Source organism: Prionailurus viverrinus, chromosome B1, assembly GCF_022837055.1.
Source record: "Prionailurus viverrinus isolate Anna chromosome B1, UM_Priviv_1.0, whole genome shotgun sequence".
Classification (NCBI taxonomy): domain Eukaryota; kingdom Metazoa; phylum Chordata; class Mammalia; order Carnivora; family Felidae; genus Prionailurus; species Prionailurus viverrinus.
Window position 1 is genome coordinate 8,585,556 of NC_062564.1, and position 25,427 is coordinate 8,610,982.

Consider the following 25,427-nt stretch of genomic DNA (forward strand, 5'->3'; position numbering starts at 1 on the left):
TTTATTGAGAATTTCTGTCATGAATGTATGTTGAATTTTGTTACATGCTTTTTCTGCATTTACTGAGATACCATGTGATTTTTATCCTTTGTTTTACTGATGTGCTATATTACATTGATTTGCGAATATTGAACCATCCTTGAATCTGCAGAATAAATACCACTTGATTATGACAAATCATCCTTTTAATGTATTGATGAATGTAGCTTGCTAATATTTTGTTGAGGATTTTTGTTGTAAGAATATTGGCCTGTAGTTTTCTTTTTTTGTGGTGTCTTTTCTGGTTTCAGTATTAGAGTAATGCTGGCCTTGTAGAATATATTTGGAAGCTTCCTTCCCTTTCTATTTTTTAGACTAATTTGGGAAGAATAGGTATTAACTCTTCCTTAACTGTCTGGTGGAATTCACCTGTGAACCCATCCCTGGACTTTTATATTTTTTTTGGTAGTTTTTTGATTGCTGATTTAATTTCATTACTAGTAATCTGTCCAGATTTTCTATTGCTTTCTGATGCATTTGAAAATTTGTATGCTTCTAGGAAGTTATCCATTTCTTACACCTTGTCCAATTTGTGGGCATATAATTTTTAGTAGCATTCTCCTATAATCCTTTGTTTTCTCTGGTGCCAGTTGCTACTTCTCTCTTCTTTCTGACTTTATTTATTTGGGTCTTTATTTATTTTTTTATTGTGAGTCTGGATAAGGGTTAATCGCTGTTGTTTATTTTTCAAAGAACCAGCTGTTGGTTTCATTGATTTTCTTCTTTCTTCCTTCCTTCTTGCCTGCCTTCCCTCCCTCCCTCTTTTCTCTTTCTTTCTTTCTTTCTTTCTTTCTTTCTTTCTCCTTCTTTCCTTCTTTCTTTCTTCCTCTATGTTATTTATTTCTGCTGTGATCTTTATTATTTCCTTCCTTGTACTCATGTAGGTTTTGTTTGTTCTTTTTCTAGTTCCTTTAGGTAAAAGGCTAGGTTGTGTATTTGAGCTTTTCCTTGTTTCTTGAGGTAGGCATGCGTCTGTGCCTTTAGATCTGCTTTTGCTACTACCCAGAGCTTTTAGACTGTTGTTTTCATTTTGATTTGCTTCCATCTATTTTTTTTTAATTTCTTCTTTGATGGCTTTGTTAAACCATTGGTCATTTAGCATCTTGTTATTTAGACCCCATGCATTTGTGTGTTTTTCAATTTTTTTCCTGTGATTTATTTTTTGTTTTATATCATTGTGGTCAGAAATATGCATGGTATGATTTCAGTCTTAAATTTATTGAGGTTTGTTTTGTGACCTAATGTGCTTTCTGTTGTTTGTGGCTGAAATATTCTATATATGTCTATTATGCCCATCTGGTCTAATGTGTCATTCAAAGACGCTGTCCCCTTATTGATTTTCTGCCTGGATGATCTATCCATTGATGTAAGTGGGGTGTTAAAGTTCCCTACTATTGTTGTATTACCTTCAACTTCTCCCTTTATGTTCATTAATATTTGCTTTGTGTATTTAGGTGCTCCGATGTTGGGTGTGTACATATTTATAACTGTTTTATTCTTTTGCTGCTTTGATCCCTTTATTATTATTATATAATACCCTTCTTTGTCTCTTTTTACAGTCTTTGTTTCACCGTCTCTTTTGTGTGATATAACCATTGCTATACCAGTTTATTTTGAATTTTTTTGTTTCACCATTTACCTGGTGACTATTTTTCCATCCCTTCACTTTCACCATGTATGTTTCCTAAAGTGAGAGGTGAGGTTCCTGTAGGCAGCACACAGATGGGTCTTGTTTATCCATTCTGCCATTTCAGCCATTTACACTTAAAGTGATTATTGATAGGTATGTACTTATGACCATTTTGTTGTTTGTTTTCTGGTTGTTTTTGTAGTTCTTTTCCTTTCTTGCTTTCTTTGTGATTGATAAGTCTCTAAAGTGTTATGTTTGGCTTTCATTTTATTTTTTGTGGATCTTTTATAGGTTTGGGGTTTGTGGTTGCCATTAGGTTCTTATAAAACATCCCAAGTATATAGCAGTCTATATTAAGTTGATAGTCATTTAAGTTCAAACACATTTTTTAAGAAGTTCTTTTCTTTTTCTTTCACTCTTTCTTTCTTTCTTCCTCCTCCCTCCTACATGTTTTATGCATATGGTGTCATATTTCACATCTTTTTGTTCATAATTTTTATGTCTAATAATGGCCATTTCATTTCTACTTAAAGAAGTCCCTTGGAACACCTGGGTGGCTCAGTTGGTTGGGCGTCCGACTTCGGCCCGGGTCATGATCTTGTGGTTCGTGGGTTTGAGCCCCACATTGGGCTCTGTGCTGATGGCTTGGAACCTGGAGCCAGCTTTGGATTCTGTGTCTCCCTCTCTCACTGAGCCTCTTGTGTTTGCACTCTGTCTCTCAAAAATGAATAAATGTTAAAAAAATTTAAAAAAAGAAGTCCCTTTAGCATTTCTTGAAAAATCAGCTGAAAACATTATAGATTTTCCCTTGTAGCTAGTTTTTTGCTTCTCTCTTGCTGCTTTTTAAGTTTTTCTCTTTATCTTTAAATTTGTCATTTTAATTATTATCTTGCCATTGTAATTAATATGTGTCTTGGTGGGGACCTCCCGGGGTCATCTTGTTTGGAACTCTCTCTACTGTTTAGGTCTGGATGTCTATTTTCTTCTCTAGGTTTGGAAAGTTTTCGGATATGATATCTTTAAGTTTTCTGCCCCTTTCTCACTCTTTTCTTCTTCTGGGGTCCCTATAATGCAATTGTTTGTTCATTTGATGTGGTTCGGAAGATCCCTCAATCTATCCTCTTTTTTTTTTTTTTTTTTTTTTTTTGCTTTTTGCTGTTCAACTTAGGTGTTTTCCATTATCCCATCTTCCAGATCACTAATTTACCCTCTAATGTACCCTCATCCTAATGTACCCTGTAGCCCTGCATTCCCTTTAGTGTGAGTTTTATCTCAGTTATTATCTCCTTCAACTCTTATTGGTTCTTTTGTATATTTTTTAGCCTTCATCAAAAGCCTCAGTGCTTCCACTCTTCTCTTCAGCCCAGTGAGCATTTTTATGAGCATTACTTTAAATTACATGTCTGGAACCTTGCTTATCTCCATTTCCTTCAGTTCCTTTACTGAAGTTTTGTCTTGCTCTTTCTTTTGGAGCATTTTCCTCTGTCTCCAAGTTTTGTTGGACTCTTCATATTTGTTTCTATGGATTAGGCAGAACGGCTGCTTCTCCTAAACCTGAAGGCATGGTCTTACATATGGCCATCCCTGTGTAGACTGTGGGGGGTTCATGACTTCTGCTGGTTGGCTGTAGCTGTGACTGGCATGGGCTGGGGCTCCCAGGGCTCCCCAGTCAGGACAGCTAACGCTACAGTGGATGCAGGCCAGGGTGTCCTATGGTTCCATGTGCTGATGGCACCTTGGCCAAACAGCTGAAGCTGGAAGGGTTAAGCTAGAGTGCTCCAGGATGCCCTGTGCAGGGCACCCTGGCAGGGCAGCTGGAGATGAGATGAGCTGGAGATATGAAGCCAGGTTGTGTCTCAGCTGTCTCTACAGAGTGTGCCCTGGCAGGACAGTTGAAACTAAAATTGGTATAAGCCCGGGGGACCCAGGACCCTACACACAGTGGGCACCTTGGCAGGATAGTTGAAGCTAAAGGGGATGTGAACCAGGGTGTTCCAGGACTCTCTGCACAGAGAGTGCCCTGAAGCAGTGGCTGGAGCCAAGATAGGTACAGACTGGGAGGTGCTGGGGCTCTCTATGCAGGTGGTGCCCTGGCAGGACAGCTACAGCTAAAAGGGCCACAGGCTGATGTGGCCCCTGGGCTCTCTGTGCAAAATGAACATCAGCAGGACACGTTAAGTGGAATTGGGTGCAAGCCATGGTGCACCAAGGTGCTCAGAGAGTGGATGCCCTAGCGGAGGCTGGTATAGGCAGGTGTTTTAGGGCACTTTGGAGGGTTCTCTGGTGCTGTACCTGAAGCATGCATGCATGGGCTGGGGATTCCCAGGGAGCACCCTGGCAGGGTAGCTGGATCTGAAGCAGACTTCAGCTGAGAGGTTCTGGAGCTCTCTGCACCAGGGATGCCCTAGCAAGCCGTCTGAAGCCAAAGTGGTATGGGCCTGGAGTGTTCTATGTGGTTGGCACCTGTGTCCCCTTGGCGCGTAATCTGGAGTTGTAGTGAATGCTAACTAGGGGATTCTGGTGTGTACCACCCTGTGGCCACCTTGGTGGGATGTCTAGGGCTGATGGGGGTCGGGGGCCCAAGGGTCACCCATGCAGCAGAGTGGCCAAGGCACCCAGACTGTACACTGGTTTCCACTTTCAAGATGGCGGGGTCAGAGCGTAGACTGTGTCTATGAGGCCTTTGCACCCAGAGAATATTCCGGCAGCTCCCATGGCCATTTGGTGGGGTTCTAGTTCTGGCTCTTCTATTTGGGTGAGTTGCTCTGGTAACCTTCCAATTGCTTTTTTAAGAAAAGAGGAAAAGAAAGGAAAGTAAGAAAGAAAAAAAAAAGTGGGGGGAGGAAAAAAGGAAAAGAAAGAAAAGACACAAAGAAGAAAGAAAGAAACAAACAAAACCACCCTTTTTACCCCAGAGCCAGTGGGACTGGTACAAGCCTGTGGGCCCAGGGATGGCTGAGGTGTGGGCCAGTTATGGTGACCAGACCCGACTCTGCTCTTCTATCTTGGCTTTTAAAGTGGGGAGGCCAGGGAGACTCAAACCTGTCACGAGAGCATTCCCTCATCTGCTCTGGTGTTTTCCTAGGTTCTGGTGTTGTCTGTTTTATAGGCTGTTGCTCTTTTAAGCAAGGGCTGTTTTCCTGTGCCCAAGCCAGAGGGCTCAGTTCCTGGTCCCTCAGTCCTGTCTCTCCTCACTGCCCTTCCCAGCCTCAGGGTGGAGGTTCCCTTTGTTATCATGTCTCTGTCTCTTTTCTCTTGTTTTTTCTTGTTCAGTAGGTGTGCAGTGAGGCCCTCAGGTTTTGTTCAGGAGGAATTGTTCTGTTAGTGGGTATAATTTGGTGTGTCCCATGGAAGAGGTGAGTTTAGGGTCTTCGTATGCCACCATCTTGGACCAGAACCCTAATAGAGAGGCTTTTTAAAGGGAAGAAGTAAGTTGCAGATAGATTGTATATGTCCTAAAAGAAGGAATCTCTTTTGCAAGCTTCATAAAGTTTTGCAGCCCATCGCTCATAAAAATGACAGTTGTGTTTTGAAGGAATCTTGCATAAGTATTTTACATAAGCAGTTCTTCCAGTAACATAAATATCTGTAATTAGTTAGGTTCTCCTCTTCTTATATATCAAACTACCACATACAACCACCAGAAGCATTGCTCTTTTCCAGGAAAAATGTGTGAATAGTGATCAGTTCCTCAGCCAACAGCGGATCATTATTTGAAAGCCCTGTACCTGTATGTACAGTACACGCAATCTAGGAGAGATCACATCTAATGTTCCCATACCCTTTCTGCCAAACTTTGTTCAAGACTCAGGTGGATTGAAATAAATATCAAAGGCAGCACTGAACAAAAAAAATATCACAAGAAGGAAGCCAGGAGGATGTAAGTGAAGGGGGGAAAGCATCCATAAGTCTACACTTTGGTGGAGAAAATAGAAGGGTTTGTGGGGCTCTTGCTTGATGGATAGAGTCCCCTCTTCTCTCAGTGCCCACCTACCACTCCTCCCCAGACACTTCCCAATGGGGAGTGAGAAGGACAATGGCCAACTTGGACTTGTTTACCTGTTCATGAAGCCAGGATTTATTGCTACTTACAGCACTCGGCAAAAGGGATTGCAGTTGTGAAGAGAACAAATGCTTTTCCTGTTTCACAAATCTGTATTGTAGACGAAGATGTAGATATTTGCACGAGGAGTAATGACATGGTGTGAGGACAGTAGAGGGGAAGGTGTAACCCAAGAAGTGGGAACGGTCTCCTGCAGAAAGTCACATCTCTTCAGGGACAACTCAGGTGGGAAAAGTGGAGAGGGATGAAGAATGGCCCCAGAAGAAGGAAGCACGTGGCCAGAGGCTAGAGGGACCCTAGGAAGGCAGTGAGTCTGAAGGTTTTTCTCACTCTGGCCAGAACCAATGAGCAAGGTGAGCAGTCCTAAAAAGTGGGGCTGTCGAGAAAAGCCAGAACCAAGTATTGAAGGGTCGTGATGAGTATCTTATGCTATACCAACAAGATTGACTTTATAGGAGGGATTCAGTGACATAATCAGTATGTATTTTAGAAAGTTAGCTCTGGGGCTCCTGGGTGGCTGAGTAGGCTAAACATCTGCCTTCAGCTCAGGTCATGATCTTGTAGTTTGTGAGGTCGAGCCCCATGTCAGGCTCTCCGCTATCAGCGTGGAGCCCGCTTCTGATCCTCTGTCCCTCTCACTCTCTACCCATCCCCCACTCACACTCTCTATCTGTCTCTCTCAAAATAAATTAAAAAAAAAAAGCTCTCATAGTAGTTCACAGGAGGTACTGAAATGAGAAAAACTCAAAGCAGAGATACTAGAGAGTAGGTAAGAGTTGATAGATGTTAATCCAGGCTGAAATCTGAACAGGACCCCGGTCAAGGGAGAGCTTAGTGGATGGATTTGTGTCCGGGACTGCGTAAGCACTTTGTGAACCTGAAATTCCATCCTTCTTAGCCATCAGCCTACAGGTTGTGTTCAGTATCCCTACCCCTTAGCCAAATGGGAAATATGCTACTGGGTCTTAGCAGAGTCGTGTTTTCTTCTCCCTTCTTCCTCACTAAAAGAACCATCTGTTCAAGGAGGTCCAGTGCCCACCAAACGTTCTTCTGGTAGGCTTCCTTAAAGTCAGTGGGCGTGATATCTTTTGGCCACGTCCACGGGGTGTCGCTAAAAGGTGAAAAAGAAGCATTATTTCCCTTTGTTGCTGCACCTCCTTCCTGCCTGTAAAGCACACTCATTGCCTGGATGGAAACCAAAACCAAATGCCTATAATGATGGCGCTGAAAGAAAAGGGAAACCGAGTCACTCATAACTTAATGGAACTGCCTCACTAGCCGTGCCTCCCTCCAGGGCTCCTCTTGTGTGAGAAAAATCAACCTTTGGTTGATTAAGCCCCTGCAGCTCTTTCCTTTAGATTTAGTGGATATCAGTCATAGCTAAACCCGTGGTGTTCTTTGCCATTTGACAGACCCCTCTGGTATGGCTTTCTATTTTCCTTTGTTATTGAAGTAGTAAAGTGAGCACTCTTTAAAGGGACAAATCAACTCTCCACCTCAATTTTCCAAGCTGGTTTTTCTAGGCAGACCTTTGTGAGCTAAACATTCAGGGTAATCCCCTCAAAGTCGTCCATGAAGCTGGGATAATATATCTCCAAAACAATTTGTAGAAATATCTGGTTCCCTTTCAGAGCTCAGACCATTTACAGTTTCATAGCCGCAAAGGGAGAATCACAGCGAATTTGATTCATTTGGGTAAACAGACTCATTTCTATAGAATAATAGGGAAGAAGAAAGGAGAAGATGTAACTCATCAATTAAACTTGACCTATTGTTCAGTCACCTAGCCAGGCTGTCTGTGTCAGAGACCCTGTCTTATCTTTATTGTATTGCAGACCCTGCATGAAGCCTCTGGCCCCGCATCTACCTAATCCTGGTATAAAACAATGGACTGTTGTCTCACTCATTTATTTATGCTTTCAATAAACACTTATTAAGTGGCTGTACTAATTGCCAGCATTGTACTGGCTGTTAGAAATCAAAGACAAACAAAACTCCCATCCCTGATTTCAAGAAAGGAGGTACAGTATGCCAGGTAGGGGGACATTTAACAAGCAACTTGTGATAGAGGGCCCTACATAAGGCACTGGGGCAGGGAGGTGGGGTAGGTAGTTCTCACTGGAGATTAATAAAGTGTCCACAGGGGATGTAGCCCTTGAATGAGTCTTGAGTTTTCACTGGTCTCTTCCAGGGGAACAAGAGAAGAGTGTTCAATACCTTTCAGGTATGGAAAATAGAGTTATCACAGGCATGCCATAGAAAATGGCACATGAGGTTGCAAACGGTTACCAAAGGGGAACATCAGGAGTTGAGGCTGCTTGAATAGGCATAAAGAACCTTGGACACACTGGAAACAGTGATATCGTCAAATCCAAATCTGGGGTTGAGAAAGATCATTCTAGAAATGTTGACACGGATAGAGTCGTGAGGTCTCTCACTGGACAAAGATAAAAGATTTATTTTGCCATCCAAGTTTGAGGTAATAAGTGAGACCTTAAACTTCCTAGAGTAGAAGTTATATGCCTAAGGATATTTTAAAATATGAAGAGTATAAATGAAGAAGACTAAGCCACTGATAGGAAGCAGGAAATGAGAAAAAAAAAGACAGTTTGAAAGAAAATTCCCAAATTTCCCTCTTGAATGACTAGCTTAATTGTGATTCCACTCTCCGAAATGGGAAATAGAAAGGGGTAGGCTTGAGGGAGAAAGGTTTCCAGTCTGGTTTTAGGTTGAGCATCGATGTGGTCCAGGGAAGGACAGGTTTTGAAGGACGACAGAGTTGAATACCAACTCCTCCTCTACACTTGGCCTAACTTCTCCCCTTTGCTTCTCTGAGCCATGATTCCATATGTAAAGTGGACACCATAATCCCTTCCTTGCAGAACCACCTTGTCCAACGCCTTATGTAGGATGCCTAGTGATGTCTCACTGCCTTGGGACTCTTACCACTGCCAACTTGACCATGATGTCCCTCATGTGACATCCAGGTGAAATTCTTCAGGGGTTGTTAAAGTTGTACGTTAGTACATACATGTCTCTGTATAGTTGGTACCAGATAATTGTTTGCTAAATTTTTGTTAATAATAAAATGCAGTAAAGGGCAGGAAAAGATGGATGTGTTCAGCAGGGGTGAGAAGAAAGGAAGCATTGATGTGTAAACTGCTTTGTGTTGGACAAATTTGTGTGCATTAGCTCATTTCAATCACATTTGAACCCAGAGAAATCCGTGCTTCTGTCTCAAAGTTAACTAATAAGGAAATTGCAATAGAGGCCTATTGAAGAGCTTTAAGGCCATATAGTCAGTAAATCCTCATTAGGGATGGAGCCCATGTGGTCAATAATGCCAAACACACGTCCCCACACTAGCATTTGTTTTCCCCATCCTATCCTTTCTCTCCGGTGTGCTATCAGACGCCCTGACAGGGAGAGCTGCACAGAACAATGATTTGATGTGCACAGGGTACATGGTCAGGGTGAGGCAGTAAAACAGGCCTGCGGCAGAGTCCGCGGAAGGATAGACGCTCCGGTCACTTTTGCGAACACAGACATAATTTTTAGAAGGCCTAGAAGGTTGTGTTGTTTCTCTCGAAAGTAAATCAAGACTTTAAAACACCTGGTGTTTGTTTCATACAGTAACAAACGCCCTGCGGATACTGTGTCTGTGTCTCCTGCTGGGAGAATTCAATCTCGGGTACTTTTATCTTTGTGCCACAGCGGGAACAGTGAGTGACCCATGCTGCCCCCTGCTACGTGGGCGCACTTATCAAGGGGGCTCTTGTTTTTCCTACGCTGTGTAGAATCCCTTAATTTTCACATTTTTACCTGCATGACATCGCAGACTGGTAGATGGCAGCAACCTTTCACCTTCCTTTAGAAGATAGAGGAGCTAAGCAGCCCATGTCCAAAGACATGCAAAAATATTCTACCCTCTGACCTCCCTGTAAGGGTCTCTATTAAGGGGCAATTGGCAGTGACTCGAGTGCACGTGATTGGCTTGGGAATTTGTACCAAACGAATCCATTCCCAACGACTCTGGTCCAGTTGGTCGTGGGCAAAGACCGTGCATTTTCATTTCAACCAATATGCACACATTCTGAGGCAGGTCTTCCACAGACTGTGTTTTGAAAAACACTCATCTACAGTCCTGTTGGATCTCCCTACGTTGTGTAGAGAGCTGACTTTCCGGGAACTTTAGTCTTTAATTTTTCTCTCTGTCTCTGTAACCCTAAACAATGTAGTCAGCCTCCTTAGCCTCTGTCTCTTTGTCTGTAAACGCTTGGCGTTGCCCACACAGAATCTGGCTCTTCGTTACTTCTCTGTATTTATGAGCAAACACACGTACCACTTGTGCATTGTATTGCGTTTCTCACACGCATCATTATTTTTAATCATGACTGGAAATAAGCACACTGTCGACCAGGTCCTTTTTCTCAGGACACACATGGGAAGGTGGGTCTTAGGGACTTAGGAACAGCTGGTGAGGGCAAGACCTCACTTAAACCTGGATCTTCTGGCTTCATATCTATTCTCAGCTTGTTGAGTTCTCTGTCACCAGAAGCTTTTCTCAAAATTCTTACCCCATATGTTTTTAACTAAGGAGCAAAGGCATGCAAAGTTCTCCCGGTGCCCCGGGAAGCTTTGGTCAAACTCAAGGGAACACTCTGGAATGTTTTCTCTCTTCTTCATAGTAAACCACCTAACTTGTACAGAATGTTCTGTGGACATTGTCAGGTTTATTATTTTGGCATCTGGGGACCCACTCTTAGACCAATGTATAACTGTTGCTCTAATTCCAATCAATCTCTGACCAAGACACAACTTGAATGTGGACTCCCATGACAGGATAAATATAAGGGTTTTCCTGGCTAGAAACACATTTCTTTTTAATTTGATTTAGAATCCCAGAGATGACATTTGACCAAAACATTACCAAGATCCCCTTTCCCTGCCTTGTAAGTCACAAAAATGTTAAAGAGTACCTTTATATGATTTATACTAAACTCACTTAATTTTTGAGGCGGTTTTACAGACACAGAAGTATTTATTAATAGTTCTGTTCTTATGTGGACAAAGCACACTTCCCAGTCCTTTCAACTTCTCCATACCTGAATAATGAAGCATGAGTGTATGCTAGGGAATATGGATATGAAAGGACACTGTTGCTTTATTAGAAGAAATTTGTTGTCCCAAGCTTGTTCTTGTACAACTGCAACAGAAAATAAAAGAAGACTTTGATAGAGAAGGAATAGTCCGCTATAATAATAATAAAAAAAAGCAAATTGAATAGATTAGAAGCAGTGCCTCTGTTTGATAAAAAATAAGAATCTTGGGGTGCCTGGGTGACTCAGTCGGTTAAGCGTCCGACTTCAGCCAGGTCACGATCTCGCAGTCCGTGAGTTCGAGCCCCGCGTCAGGCTCTGGGCTGATGGCTCAGAGCCTGGAGCCTGCTTCGATTCTGTGTCTCCCTCTCTCTCTCTCTGCCCCTCCCCCGTTCATGCTCTGTCTCTCTCTGTCTCAAAAATGAATCAACGTTAAAAAAAATTTTTTAAAAAGAAAATAAGAATCTCTCCTTGGGGCATTCCCTTTTCTGTTTTATAAGCGAGTAGACCAAGGAAAGTTTAATGTGAAAGTGACCAGACAAGTCCAACTAAGTAGAGCAAAAAACTATACCCAAGCAAAAACTTGTAGCATTAGGTTTTCCAAATCAAAAAACTTTGGCCAAAGTAGAATTATGGGCAGGTTTCTATAAGCTGTCTAAAATACATCAGAATGCGAGGGGCACCTGGGTGGCTCAGTCGGTTGAGCCTCTGACTTAAGCTCAGGTCGTGATCTCAGGGTCTGGAGTTCAAGCCCCGCGTTGGGCTCTGTGCTGACAGCTCAGAGCCTGGAGCCTGCTTCGGATTCTGTGTCTCCCTCTCTCTCTGCCCCTCCCCTGCTCACACTCTGTCTCTGTCTCTCTCTCTCAAAAGAATAAATAAACATTAAAAAATTAAAAACAAAAACAAAAAACCACTTCGCAATGTGAATCAGGAGAAATAAGAGATGAGAGCATTTTCTAAAAATTTAGTCCCCAAGTTGTAGTGCAAAATTCAGAATAAAATGGTTGCCTCACTTAGGGATAAATAAATAAAACTCACATGAACTTACAAGCACTCACCCAAGACACATCATCTATAGGTGTGATGAATGGATAACTCTATTTAAAAAGAAGATATGCTACACATATATCTGACATATATTGTACACAGTTTTTGCTGTGTTCGATCAAGTTCTAAGATCAAAACCAAAACAAAATAAAAGCTCTCTGTTTACCTATAATCCATATTTCTGTAGGACCTGATCCAGGAATACCTTTATATGCTCTAAGCTCAAACTACATAATCTCTAACATAATACAAACTTGGTTTCCTTCGGTTTCATTAAAGTTAAGTTTGTTTAAAAAACGAATCCCACTTTTCCTCTCTCAGGAAGTCCCGTATCAGTTGTCAACATTCACAACACCTCTTTAAAGGGTCTCTCTTTCTGTGATAAAACACCTCTTCCAGAAAATACCATCCTGGCTTTTTTATTTGATGACTGGAATAAATGTCTCTGGTAGTTTTGCTTATTATTTTCATTTTCCAACCCTATCTGTTCTCTATCATTCTTCGCCTTGTTCTGTGCCCTGGGAGCTAAGCGCTGAGGCTGCAGGGACCAGGCCAGCTGGCCAGCTCTGGTTGGCATGCAGTCAGAGGGACCCCTGCAGGAGTCCGGAGGGAAGGAACGGCTGCTCCCTCCATGCCTTGCCCCCTCCCCACTCCAGCCCTTCCTGCCTGGTTTCAGTTTTTACTGGACTCTGAGAAAATGAATTCTCCCACTTCTCCCTTTAGCCCTGGAGTCATAAAAGCTTCCATTGCTGCTGGCTTCAAAGATAACCCTTCCTCTATATGATAAAGGAGACAATGTGGGAGTTCTGCCGGGTGCGGTGCTGAGTGTATCTATTCCAACTCTGCATTCCGAGACTGGAAAAGAACACAGTGTTTCTGTGGGCTCACAGGACCCCAGCCTGAACTTGCCACCCGGATTCCAGAGTCGTCAGTCTTTTCCCACCCCTTACAACCAGTGGACCTCAGTGACACATTGATTATCAGGGATTAATGCAAGCTCAAAGCCAGTGTCGAGATATTCTTGGCAAATCTGGGTCTTTACCACCTCCTAGATCAGTTACCCTGGTAAATGTCTATTATCCCTCTAGTGAAGGCATAGAAGAAAATTTAAGGCATATATTTGAGGGGTGTTGTGGGATCCCTCCTAAAAGGGAGACAGTTTCTCCCTTAATCAACGGTCTCTGAGTCCATGAACTGGAACAATTCCAGGAAGTGGGTGAAAGGGTGTGAAGCACCATTACGGGGATCCTGGTAGGTTTCTGCCCACCGTGCTAGACTCGTGGTGGATGACTTAGATCAAGCAGTGTCTATCAGGCTCCCTGGTGGATATTGCTGCTCTAGCAGGTCATAAGGCCGAGCACAAGCATCAACATTCCAGTACTAAATGGCAGTGCTCTGGATGGCACACTCCCAAACAGGGCCAGAAAATCAGTGAAAATTGCACGAGCAGGTGTCTCAGTCCTGCTCCTGACATTTTGTGGTCTTTTCCTCAACTCACATCCCAAACTTGGTAGAAAATTCCTCAGGTGGACTAGTTGCCTGAGGAAGAAAACAATTCAGGCTTATGTGTATGGGTGTTTCCTAATGTATCATAGCCCATTCAAAAGCACCCTTGACAGATGGCTGTGAAATGAAATTTTCCCAGTAGGAACAATGTGGGGCATATATCTGATCTTCCACATCGTTTTATAGGAGAAATAATTTGAGATATGAATTTACACCAAATAATGAACGTTGGATAATGGTATAGCCAGCTGGAAAGAATCCGATTGGTCAGATTAGTGACAAGGTGATCGATCTTTCAAAGGAGTGTGGAGTTGTGTCTTTTGGCATGGGCATACAGTGTATAAGACATCTGTGTGTTATGTCAATGCCTAATAAAGGATACCCCCTGCAGAGGATGTTCTCAATAGTCAGATAACCAAGAAAACTCATTTTGCAGATATATGGTGACCTCATTCATTCTCCGTCTCTCTCTCTTTCTCACCATGGCATTTTTGTTCAATAAAGGCTATAAACAGTCTCAGTCATCAGTCCCTCTTCAAGGCTGATGTGGATACAGTCATTGATGATGCTGAGTGCCCTACCTGCCAACAGCAGAGGTCAACACTGAGCCATCAACATGGCCCCATTCCTTGGAGTGATCTGGAGAGACTGGTTACTATCTAGCCATCTGGAGGCAAATTGATTACATTAGCTTCTTTCCACTGTGGAGGGGCAGCGATTAGTCCTTTCAAGAACAGATCCGTATCACAGATAGAGATTCGCTGTCCTTGTCTGCACAGCGTTTACTAGCATCATGACCCCTTTAAAAAATTCTCCCTTCATTGTTCTAGGAAATTTATAAAATATTTGCTTCCTGTCCTCACAACCTTGGGCTTAGAAGGTTTAGGGATACTAATCCCAAGAGAGAAAACCTTCCACAAGATAGAAAGCCATAGTTCCATTGATGTGGAAGCTGAGACCACTTTCTGGCCCTGTGAAACTCTTCTTACTACTGAACAAATGAGCAGAGATTGATCCTTACTAGTAACAGGAAGTTGGCTCTTACTATCCAAAGTGGGTAGGGAGTTCTATGGCTGGAATCCAGGGTGTTCTTTGGAATAACTCTTAATATTTCCATAATCATTAATAATACTCAATGGGAAGCTATGACAAAACAAAATAGAGTCTACAGATTCAGGGACTTGGGTTGGAAAAAACTCTTTGAGCAACAAAATCTGATCAAAACTTAGCCTTGAGGCGAGGATCCAATCAAGGCTAAAGCTGTTTATTCCCATTATTAAAAGCCTTTGAATGGATTAAGGTAGCATATAGTAAATCCTTTCAATTGAATAAAATAGCTCAAGGAAAAGAGATTAAAGGTATCTCCCACCTCCGCCTGATTGGCCCACGGCTTGTAATTAAGTGGAGAAAGAGAAAGCTTGGGGCAAGAAGCAAAGAAATATTGTAAATCTAAGAAATAATGTCTAGAAAGAATTCTGGATGTGGCTGTTGGCTCATGTAACTGACTGAGGCAAACATTTTAAAAACTGCTGAGATTTTAGGAGAGTGCACTGTGGGAGAAATCATGATGAGCATGGAGAAAACATTATATGCCTGTCCTAGAATTAAAATGACCTTTAGTCCCTAACTTTCTGGGAGGCTAGGGAGCCCAGTGAGAAAGCTGCTTAGCCTCCAGTGAGGACATGGCATTACAGCCTCATTTCCAACTCAGTTGTGACCAAGAAGGATAATAAAAAATAAATAAACAATCAGAAGAGTAGCCAAGAGCCGTGGAAAAAGTTAGGCTGGCAGGGCTGGTGGGACCCTTTTAGGAACCAGAATACAGTCTAAACAACATTCTCTATTCTCCCAGCCTGAGGCTCCCCAGGACATTTGTCTAGCATGATTTCAGAATTTCTATAGACCGGTGACTTCACTGTGTTTCCTGTCTGTCACCTTTCCTGGTAATGACAGTGATCTGTCTTTGTACTACCATTAAATATTGGGGTTGGCAGTTGGGGGTTTGGTGCTGGATGATGCCTTGTCTGTGCACAGCTCTCCAGACAAGGAGGAGACCTGTCAGGACACTTAGCATCACTTGGAGATCATGGACGTTGAAGTACAGCTGTGACTTGATGTGACTTTGCTTGGGAAGTGAGTCGGTATATGTTTTTTTGTGATTGTTCAAGGGAAAGGAGCTCAAACATTTAATGACCAGAAGGGCAAACTATTGAAGTGATTATTGTTGTTCACCAAATATCCTATTTTCCTCCCTTTCCGATACATGGTTCAGATTACACTTCCTGGCCAACTTGAAGTTGCTTGGATGAGTGAAACATCAGCTAAATTCTATCATTTCAGGATAGAAGCTTTTACTTTGTGTACAGTTTACCATGCCTTCTCTTTTTCTCTGCTGTAATTACCAGCAACACTCCAGAGAGCCAATGTTCTATTGTCCTGAGTGAGAGCACTATTGAGGGGAGTCTCAGTTCACCCATCATAGACATGTGGTATGAGAGAGAAGAAGTCATTGTTTTTTAAGCCTCTAAGATTTAAAGTTATTAATTATTATTAGCTAGAACATTCATTTATTTTTTTCAAAAGGAATCATTACCATACAGAATCATTACCAGATCAGAAATACCAGAAAGAATCTATTTCCATTCATCACATAATTTCTCACTCTATCTTCTTGCCTCTTCTGTTTCCATGGAGGATCCTAGAAGATACATTTCCTTATCTCAAACACCAATTCCTTCAATAATGTTATTATTGATTTCTCTTAATCCAGTAGCTTCCACTTAACATTGCTACCCTGGCCACATTGACGTTACTCATAGTCATTTCTTAAATATAATAAAACTCAAACCTTTAAAAGAAGACTAAAATCGGATTTGCACAATCATGTCGGGAAATACAGAACTAAATGGTACGTGCAAAGTTCGTAAATCAGATCAGCTGTTTGAGTTATCAACATCAAGACAGCTTGCATTGTGGATGTCTCACATATGAGTTTCTTCAGTCACACTTACAATGCTCTGAAAAGAAACGCCATCATTACAGCATCATGTTTTATGCCAGGAACAAAGAGTTCTAGGATCTTCTTTTATGCATAATCTTCATTCTACTGTAACTAAACCCTGCGGCATCTTCGAAAATAAATCTTACCCCTTTCTTTTTTTTCCCCCTTCTTTTCACAAGCAATGAATTTTATACATCTGTCAGTAGGAGCAGAAACCCTTCAAATATGTGAGCAAATTGTAAAAAGTGCACCGCCGTAGACTTGATTTCCCTCCTTCAGGGACCAGGAAATGGAAGATACCAGATGAGGAAGATGATTTCTGCTGTTATTAACGGATGAGGAGGTGCTGGGGAGAGTTCTCAGTGGCCTTTGAATTTGTACTTTGCATCCATTCTGCAACCCAATATACAGATTTAGGGAGAATATGTGTGAGTCGTCATTAAGTATGAAACACCAGCCAGAGATCTGCAGAGACCTGGTTGCGGCCAGAGCTGGCTCTGGCCAGTCAAGTCTGAAGAGTCTGGTCTAGTGGTTCCAGTTCCTGTGAATATCAGAATGTCCCGGGGAACATTTCAAAGAAGCCGACTGTTTGATCTCTCATTAGACTGGATAAATAAGAAATTGTAATCACCAAGCTCTCTAGCTGATTGTTAGCAGGTAGCTAGGCTTATACTGATGTTTGGGGACGGGTGCTTTAGTAGATACTGGAGTTCAGTGGTTTCTAATTTGGGGGTAGGTTCTTGTAGACTGCCTTATCCACCTTTCCTCAGCTTCCTCCTTTCCCTGCACAACTTTGGCATAATTAAAGCACATTTTCAAGGGTGTCAGTATATGAACATGCCAAAATGCCTGTAAGCTTCGTTTGCCATTTTGAAGTTCTGTTACGAGCATGATGCTAATTGAACATACAGATTTTATTTTATAAACCGCATTTACACTGACTTTTGGCTATGGCAACTCTGTCTTTATTCAAGGGCAAGGAAGCATGTGCCCTGTGAAAATCTCAGGTTCACACCACAGTCTCAGACAGCATCTCTGGGCATCGCTTCCTGCCTTTTGTATAAGCCAGCAGAGTCCTGTCATCAGTATATTTTGTCTCCTTCAGCTGACATGTGTTTTATGCTTCTGTAACATTAATATTCGTATCATTCGTACCCCAACGTTAACCTTTAATTTCAACTTGCCGTTATCAGGTAGTCTGTCATTCTTATTTTATTTTATTTTATTTTATTTTATTTTATTTTATTTTATTATTTTGTTTCTGTATTTTGTCTTTAGGATTTTATTTATTTAGTTTTTCAATGTTTCAACTTTTCATGTAAATTCTAGTTAGTTAGTATGTGGTGCCCTGTTGGTTTCAGGCATAGAATTTCGTGATTCATCATCACACACAACACCCAGTGCTCATCACAAGTCCCATTGTTCATGGTTTCCAATGTTTGTCCCTTTTCCAGAGACACTTCTGTGAGAGATGCATTATTATTATCACATGGTTGGGATTTCTCCCAAGGGCTTTAGCAGGATAGCGCTCTAGTCAAATTTATGTTGGCTTATATACAAACACCTCCATGTGTTAATGATACGTAATACTTTCTAACATTCAAGATATATTTAAAATGAGTTATGGTTTTTATAAAATCACAATGCTGACATTATTTTCATTCAACTTAAGTTTCCCAGGGGGGTGAAAGAGCCCTGTAAGCATCTGTACACTGAATTATTTCCTTTTCTGCTATCTCACAAGGGTATAACTGAAACAAATTCAAACTGAAGCAGATTCGAGAAGGTCAGTAGGGATATTTGTGTCTTACTCCTGCTTTTCTGTAGTAATGCCCTACTCTGGCTGGCAGTGCAGATTTCTGATCAGCCCTGTGCTTCAGTCCAGTTGTGGTCTGAGAACAGATTAAGGTGTTAGCCTTCCTGGATTTACTTGTATTTTAATAATGAATTCAAAGGATCAGGTAACATTGAGAACTGAGAGCCTGAAACCATCTCGCTGGAAGGCAGCTCCTGTCCTCCCTGTGGTTCTCTCTCCTTGCCAGAGGCCTTTGATGGAGGGTGTATACTCTTTAGCCTCCTGGAAAGCGTAAGGTGCATTTTCTGCTCAGAGATGCTTACACTGCAAGACTCCGAAGGTTAAAGAGTCAGATGATTATAGTTCATAAACCACCAAATGCAATTAAATGACAGTCTCTCACAAAAAAAAAAAAAAAAAAAAGATTGTCAAGAGACGTTTATGCCACCCTGAAATGTATTAAGTTACTAAAGCATATAAAAACAACATTTCAACTAATATCATTTTGCAGTGTCAGGACATAGATATATAGAGAAAGTTCATAATTTTGTAGTTAATTAATGTGCTGTAAAAGGCAGGTTTCTCCATAATTGAATAACAGCCTGTTCTAAGAACTGAGTCTTTCAACAGGCTTTGGGTCATAAGTTTGAATAGCCTTGGTCTGATTAGTATAAAACATACCTGCTAATGCCTTTTTAAAAAATTTTACACAGATACGGGTGGTTTAACAGAGTGTATAAATGTCAGGGAAGTCCTTTGGTTATGAACAATGAGTCACAAAATGGTTATGGATGTCATAGGTTATTTATTGTGGTTCTAGGGGCATTTTGAAAGTGTGGTCATTAACATAACATGGTTGTGAATCTTTCTGGTTTCTGTGTCTGAAGAATTAAACGGGAAAAGGCCATCAAAGCACTTTTCACTTTCAAGCTTGACTCCATAAAGGAATCCTACATAAGATAAGTCCAAATTTTATGGCATAAGTTTTGGGGGTCGTTAGTATTTTATGAAGATGCTTAGCCTCCAGGATTACAAAGATGGGCAGGGATACACAACGAAAAATCAAGCCGCTGCTTTATTTTGAATGATCCAGATTTAAAAAGGTAATGCAGTTCCCTGCTAGTTTTCAGATACATTTGGTTTGCCAAGCGCTGTGCATCCACTGTCTCATTTAATTCATTAAAACAAGCCATGAACAGGGTATTCACATCCCCATTTGACAGTTGAAAACTTTGAGGCTCGTGGAGGCTAATTTTCCTACTTTTAAGCTCAGGGTTTCCTAAATGCAAAGCCCACACATTTCCCTCAATGCCACAGTGCTACTCTACTAATGGAAACAGTATGGAAGAGACAGTATTAATAATTTAATTTGACTCGTTTGCCAGCTGTTTTCCAGGTGGTTACCAGCTTTTTACTACATAGTTGATTAAGCTGGCCACGCTTGGCTTACAATAGTGTTCCTCAAGCAGTTTGCATCTGTGCTCTGGGTTTACGAGGGGTATTGACCGCTACCAGTCTCCCCTGCTCCTAACAATAAAACAAAAAAACAAGACCTGAGCTGAATACCTGATAGAAGTAAACACGTTACTATTACAGCAGTTGTTATGAAGCACACCTGAGCTGTTCACGAATACCTTGCAAGTTGAATTTTTATCAACGATACGACACAATCCAAATTCCGTGGAGACCCCAGAGCCCCCTCTAGGACTGTCACACGTGTAAAACAGTGACTTAGTGATTGAGTGGGAAGCAGTCTCTACAGTTATTAGTCCATGCGTTCAAAATGTTATTAACTCATTTGGCAGCTCTGCGAGTTTATGTAGACACTAAAGACAAGATTTTACTCCCTCGTGGAGATACTGGAAGAACATGTGTCTGGATGTTTTTTGGTTTTGGATTTTTGAGTTTTTTGGATGTAGAAAACTTAACAGCTAAAGTTGAATTTTAATTAAAAGGTTTTAATTATCAAGTATCTCAACAATTACCTATTTTTATGTAAAATATTTTAGGACATTTAAAAAAATGCACTTTGTCTAGAAACCTCAGATGTGTGTGTGTGTGTGTGTGTGTGTGTGTGTGTGTGTGTGTTCTCAGAAATCAAGCATGAGTCATATAAAAAAAAAATCCAAGGACAATGAAAATCATTCTGCTGACTGCCTTCTAAAGCGATAAGCTGGATTAGGATATATTGAACATCGATACAATACCTCTTGATAATTTTTTTTTTTAAACACATTCACACATTTGTGTTTTCAGAAGACATTCCGAATGGGAGCAGTACTTTGCATCCTGAGATTCTGTAATGAGGCTAAACTAAATGAAGTAGAATGTAACAGAAGGTTTTATTCTCTGCAAGAACCATTGGCATTTCCTTTCATAAAAGCCCCTTGCTCTAACTCTTAGCTTCTTGGGAAGAATGTTTTCATATTGATTTATCTATCAGTTGTTTATATAGCCTCTACTTTTACATCCCCAATAAGAACGTTACTTCTTGCCTTGATCTCACTTCCCGTCTTCATATTGCCAACCTCCCACCCATGTCATTGAGGTAACAGCGATGTAATTCATCTCTCATCCTTTTCTGATGGGCTTCTTAACAACCTCGCACTTTCCAAGTGACCCTTTGTCTCAAACTCATTTTGTCTTTCCACGAGCTACTGTCCAACAATTTTTAGCTTCAAAATACACAGATAGCCATATTTTGTTTGGTATATGTTAAAGCACACCGAATCATTTCATTTTCTCTCCTATCGAATGCACAGAAATTACTGTATAAATATTTCAAGTCTGAAGGGTGGGAGTCATACATTTCAAAAATACTGTTCTGAAGGTTTTACTTTATTTGAAGGCTATAGTGGTATATCATTAGATCCCTGCAGAGATCGTCTTTAAATTTCACACGTATTACAAGTATAAATATTATGAAAATAGCTTTTATAACTCTTTTAGCATTTACCCAAGACCATAAACTCACAGCAACACTAAGACAAATATTATGAAAATAACATAATTTCACACCTACACATATATATGCATATATAGTATTGTATATTACACATATATTATATATATAATTAAAGAAGATTTATGTATCACATGTTTGATTACATATAACAATTCTTTTGAGATCTTCATGATAGAAGCAGAAGGATGTTGTTTGTATTACATTTGAGAGCAACTTCTATAAAGAGATTTATGCTGTGCATTTCAGACAAAGTGATACCATTTTCATTCTGGAAAAATATGTAGTCCGGGGTTCTCTGCCTGACACTAACTTAAAAAAATAGGGAAGTTTGGGCTTTTAGGTAAATTGACATCTTTAATAACTACACTTTGTGTCTCACCTTGGTCTGCAAAATGGGTGATGTAAAAATGGTATGACTTTGTTATGAACCAAGATTCAATGCAACGTTCTATGTAGGTTGGGACTTGTAACTCCACATGCTGTATCTTCTGCCTTCCAGCATATTCTGTGATTCCAAACCTAACCCACTGTCAGCAATACAATGCTCTCTTCGTGTCATTTACTTATGTTTCCGTATATGCGATAATGACCAAATGAACAGAATATATAACATCAAGATATGCTGGGGAAAGAAAATCACTTGCACTAACTTAAAATTAAGTTAAAACCGAGCTAAATGATGCTCGTGAACAGTTTCAGTACCACAAAATCCTCTCCTAGAAGTGTTTTCACAAAGGACACAATATTTGGGATAATGTACCCAAAATAGTGGTGCTATCTAAATTTCATTGTCAATAAGATAAACGAAAATAAAGCCAAATAGCAAAGTGTTAATATATAATGTCAAACTTGAGTGTTTGATCTGTTTTAAACCCTATCATAATACAGAAATCTTGGGGATTTTAAACAGTCTCTTTGTGTTGGCAATAGATGGCCCTGTTGCTTTTAAGCAAGACAAAGCTGTTAGTTCTTTAGGCCAGATGTGGGGGTGGGAATGGAGAGGGAGAAACATATCAGCAGATTCTGCAAGAGAGCTGGGATACCTTGGGCTATAGCACTTAATGCAATTCTGTAAGAATTATCCTAGGGTGCAGCTTTCTGTCTGAACTGACTCTCAGTTCACGTCTTCTTCAAGAAATTCTTCTCCCCACTGAAATAGGCTTAAAATGCTCTTGACTTTCGCTGCAACATGCAGAATGCTGATGGGGGAGGGAGAATGTAGCGTGTTTTTGCCAGAACAGTATTTCCAGACAAAATACTAAAGCCGTCAACAACTTGTGGAACGTAATCAAAGGACCATTTCACGTTACAATGACAATGATTTAAATTGAATTTTAATATTTGCATTAGCACAGACTAAGATTTTTCTGTGCCCGGAGTGGCGAAAACTAGATAAAAAAATAAAATCCCCTTATGTTACCAAAGCAGAAGTTTTAAAGTTATGTGGGTGCTATGTCAAGACTGCTTTCCCAATCCCTTACTAGCTGTGGGCAAGTCACATAACTTTCCTGAGTTCCAGTTGCCTCCAGAATGGTATTTGGAATAGCAGCCCATCTGATTGTATTCTACTGAGCCTGGCACCAATAGTTAGCCCTCAAAGTTACTAAGACTTTTGGGGTGCTGGACCCGTGTCGGGCTCTATGCTGACAACTGAGAGCCCGGAGTCTGCTTGGGATTCTGTGTCTCCCTCTCTCTGCCCTTCCTCCGCTCACATACTATCTCTCTCTGTCTCTCAAAAATAAGTAAACATTAAAAAAAGCTTTTTTTAAATTATTAATACTTTTTAATACAACTACTATGTGACCCAGCAGTCCCACTTCTTGGTATATATCCAAAGGAAATGAAAACAGATTATCAAATAACTATCTATATTCATGTGTTTATTGCAGCGTTATTCACAATAGCCAAGATATGGGAACAACTGAAGTGTCAGATAAACGGATAAAGAAGTTTTAGTGTATATATATATATATATATATATATATATATATATATATACATATATATACACACACATGTATATGTATATGCATATGTATATGTATATAATGGAATATTATTTAGCCATAAAATAGAAGGAAATCCTGCCATTTTCAGCAGTATGGATGGACCATGATGTCTCATTAAGTAGCTAATTCTCACTAAGTAGCCAGATATATTGTAATATATCACTTACATGTGGAGTCTAAAAAAGTGGAACTTGTGGAAGCAGAGAGTAGAACAGTGGTGCCAGGGGTGTGCGGAGTGGGGGACGTGGGGAGGTGTTGTCTAAGGATAGAGATTTGCTGTTAGAAGGTAAGTTCTGAGTGCCAACGCCCAACAGTGATTTCAGTCAGTAATACTGTATTGTAAACCTCAAACTTGCTATGAGACTAGATCTTAAATTTTCTCACCACAGAAGAAGAAATGAGAATTATGTGAGGCGATAGAGATATTAGCTAAAGATACAGTGGTAATCGTGTTGCAGTATATAAATGTATCCACCCAATGCATCATACACCTTAAACTTATGCAATCATTGTATGTCAGTTATACCTCAATTTTTAAAATAATTAGTTAATTTTTTTAAATAAGTCTTTTTATTCTTAGTAGGGCTTAGTAATTTCTAAAGATAATAAAATTTTCAGTATTTGGCAGTGAGGGGATTTATTAAACTTAATACATTGGTTAAACAGGAATATAACCTTAATTGCATTTTTGGACACATCATCTCTAAAATTTTGCTCACTTTTTCCCAGTGGCTGGAACATTACCTTTCACAAGCATATCCGCTTAATAAACATTTATTAAAACAGTGAATGCAATATATTAAGTATTTGCTACCTAGCTCTTTAATCGAAGACCAGAGACAATCACAAACACAATCTCAAAACCTACATAAAATTCTGTGAAGCCAGGGTGATTTGCAGTGTGGACAGGGTAGGGAGGTGACAGTTGTTCCATATTTATACTCACTGCCCCTCAGTCAAGTGTCCCTCTCTTGATTTTGCCATTGTGGTGTGGGCTGGAAGGAAAAAAGGACACAGCCAGAAAGAAAAGCAAAAGAGCGGTAATGAATATAAGTTCACCTATGCTCATGCTTCCTCTTGCCTTCTTATAAATCTCTGAAACTTGGGCATTTCTGGCATGAGCTTCCTGTGATGCTCACAGTCCCCAAGTGACTTACATAGTCCCCAGGTGATTTACATAGACCAGCCTCTTAGGCAGACGAGTTTATGGAGAGGGCATTAATGTGTTTCTGCAGAGAAATGTACTTGTTTAGAAATTTACTTGTTCCTTATGAGCCTTATTCTCTGTGCGGAGTGTCAGATAGAAGGCAGCTAGTCCAAAGAGTAGAAGAAAGGAATTATAAGAGAATATATCATTGTTTCTCTCTGAGTCAGTAAAAAATGATCAGCTAGAAGGAGATTGCTTACAAAAGGACCGAGAGCGTCAAGAATTCAGACTTCTGGAAGATGAACAAGGATCAGCGGTAAGGCAAACTGGAGGCTGAATTAAGAAAGAAGGAAATAATTAGAGGAATACATGATTTGGAGAGCTTTCAGACTTGAGGGGAAACTGTAAAAGGCCAGGGACCTCCAAAGAATGGTTGAATCCAGTACACTGAATGGGAAAAGTAAACTGGAATCGAAATGTTAAAATAAAAGTAAAGCAGAGACCCCCCCCCCCCAGAAAAAAAGGCTGAGATTCAAGAAGTAGAAATAAAGGAAGAAGGAAACAAAAAGGAAAAAAAATAGTAAGAAAATAAAAAATAAAATAAAGTCTGATCAGGAAAGTTGTTTTCAAACTCCTATACTGTATTTTATTTGATTTTCTTTGTGTAGAGAGGGAACCTGTAAGGAAGCGCTATTCATTATGAAAACCATCATCATGCAGTGATTCATGTAAGTGGCCATGATATGCTATGCTGACACTCTGTCATCTTTGGGGGGAATAGGATAAACAGGAAAAATAAAAGTCAGCAACAGATGGAATATATTGTGGCCTTCAATACTATTCACCTTCCATAAAATTTGGATTCTTTTTTTTTTTTTTTTTTTGGATGAGCTACTAAGAAGAGGGATTTAAATCCGATGCAACCATTTACAACTAACCCGTGGTAAAGGAACATCTGTCATCCAAGGGGCAGTGGTGTGGCGGGAGAGGAGGGACTGGAACTTGCTGACCGAGGCATTATATGTCCTAAAGTCTGACCAACACGTGAGCGGGCACTCAGCCAGCCCAGCAGATGGGCATAGAGTCTGAAAGCAATGTGACCATGTACACTCATCAAGGCTGTTTT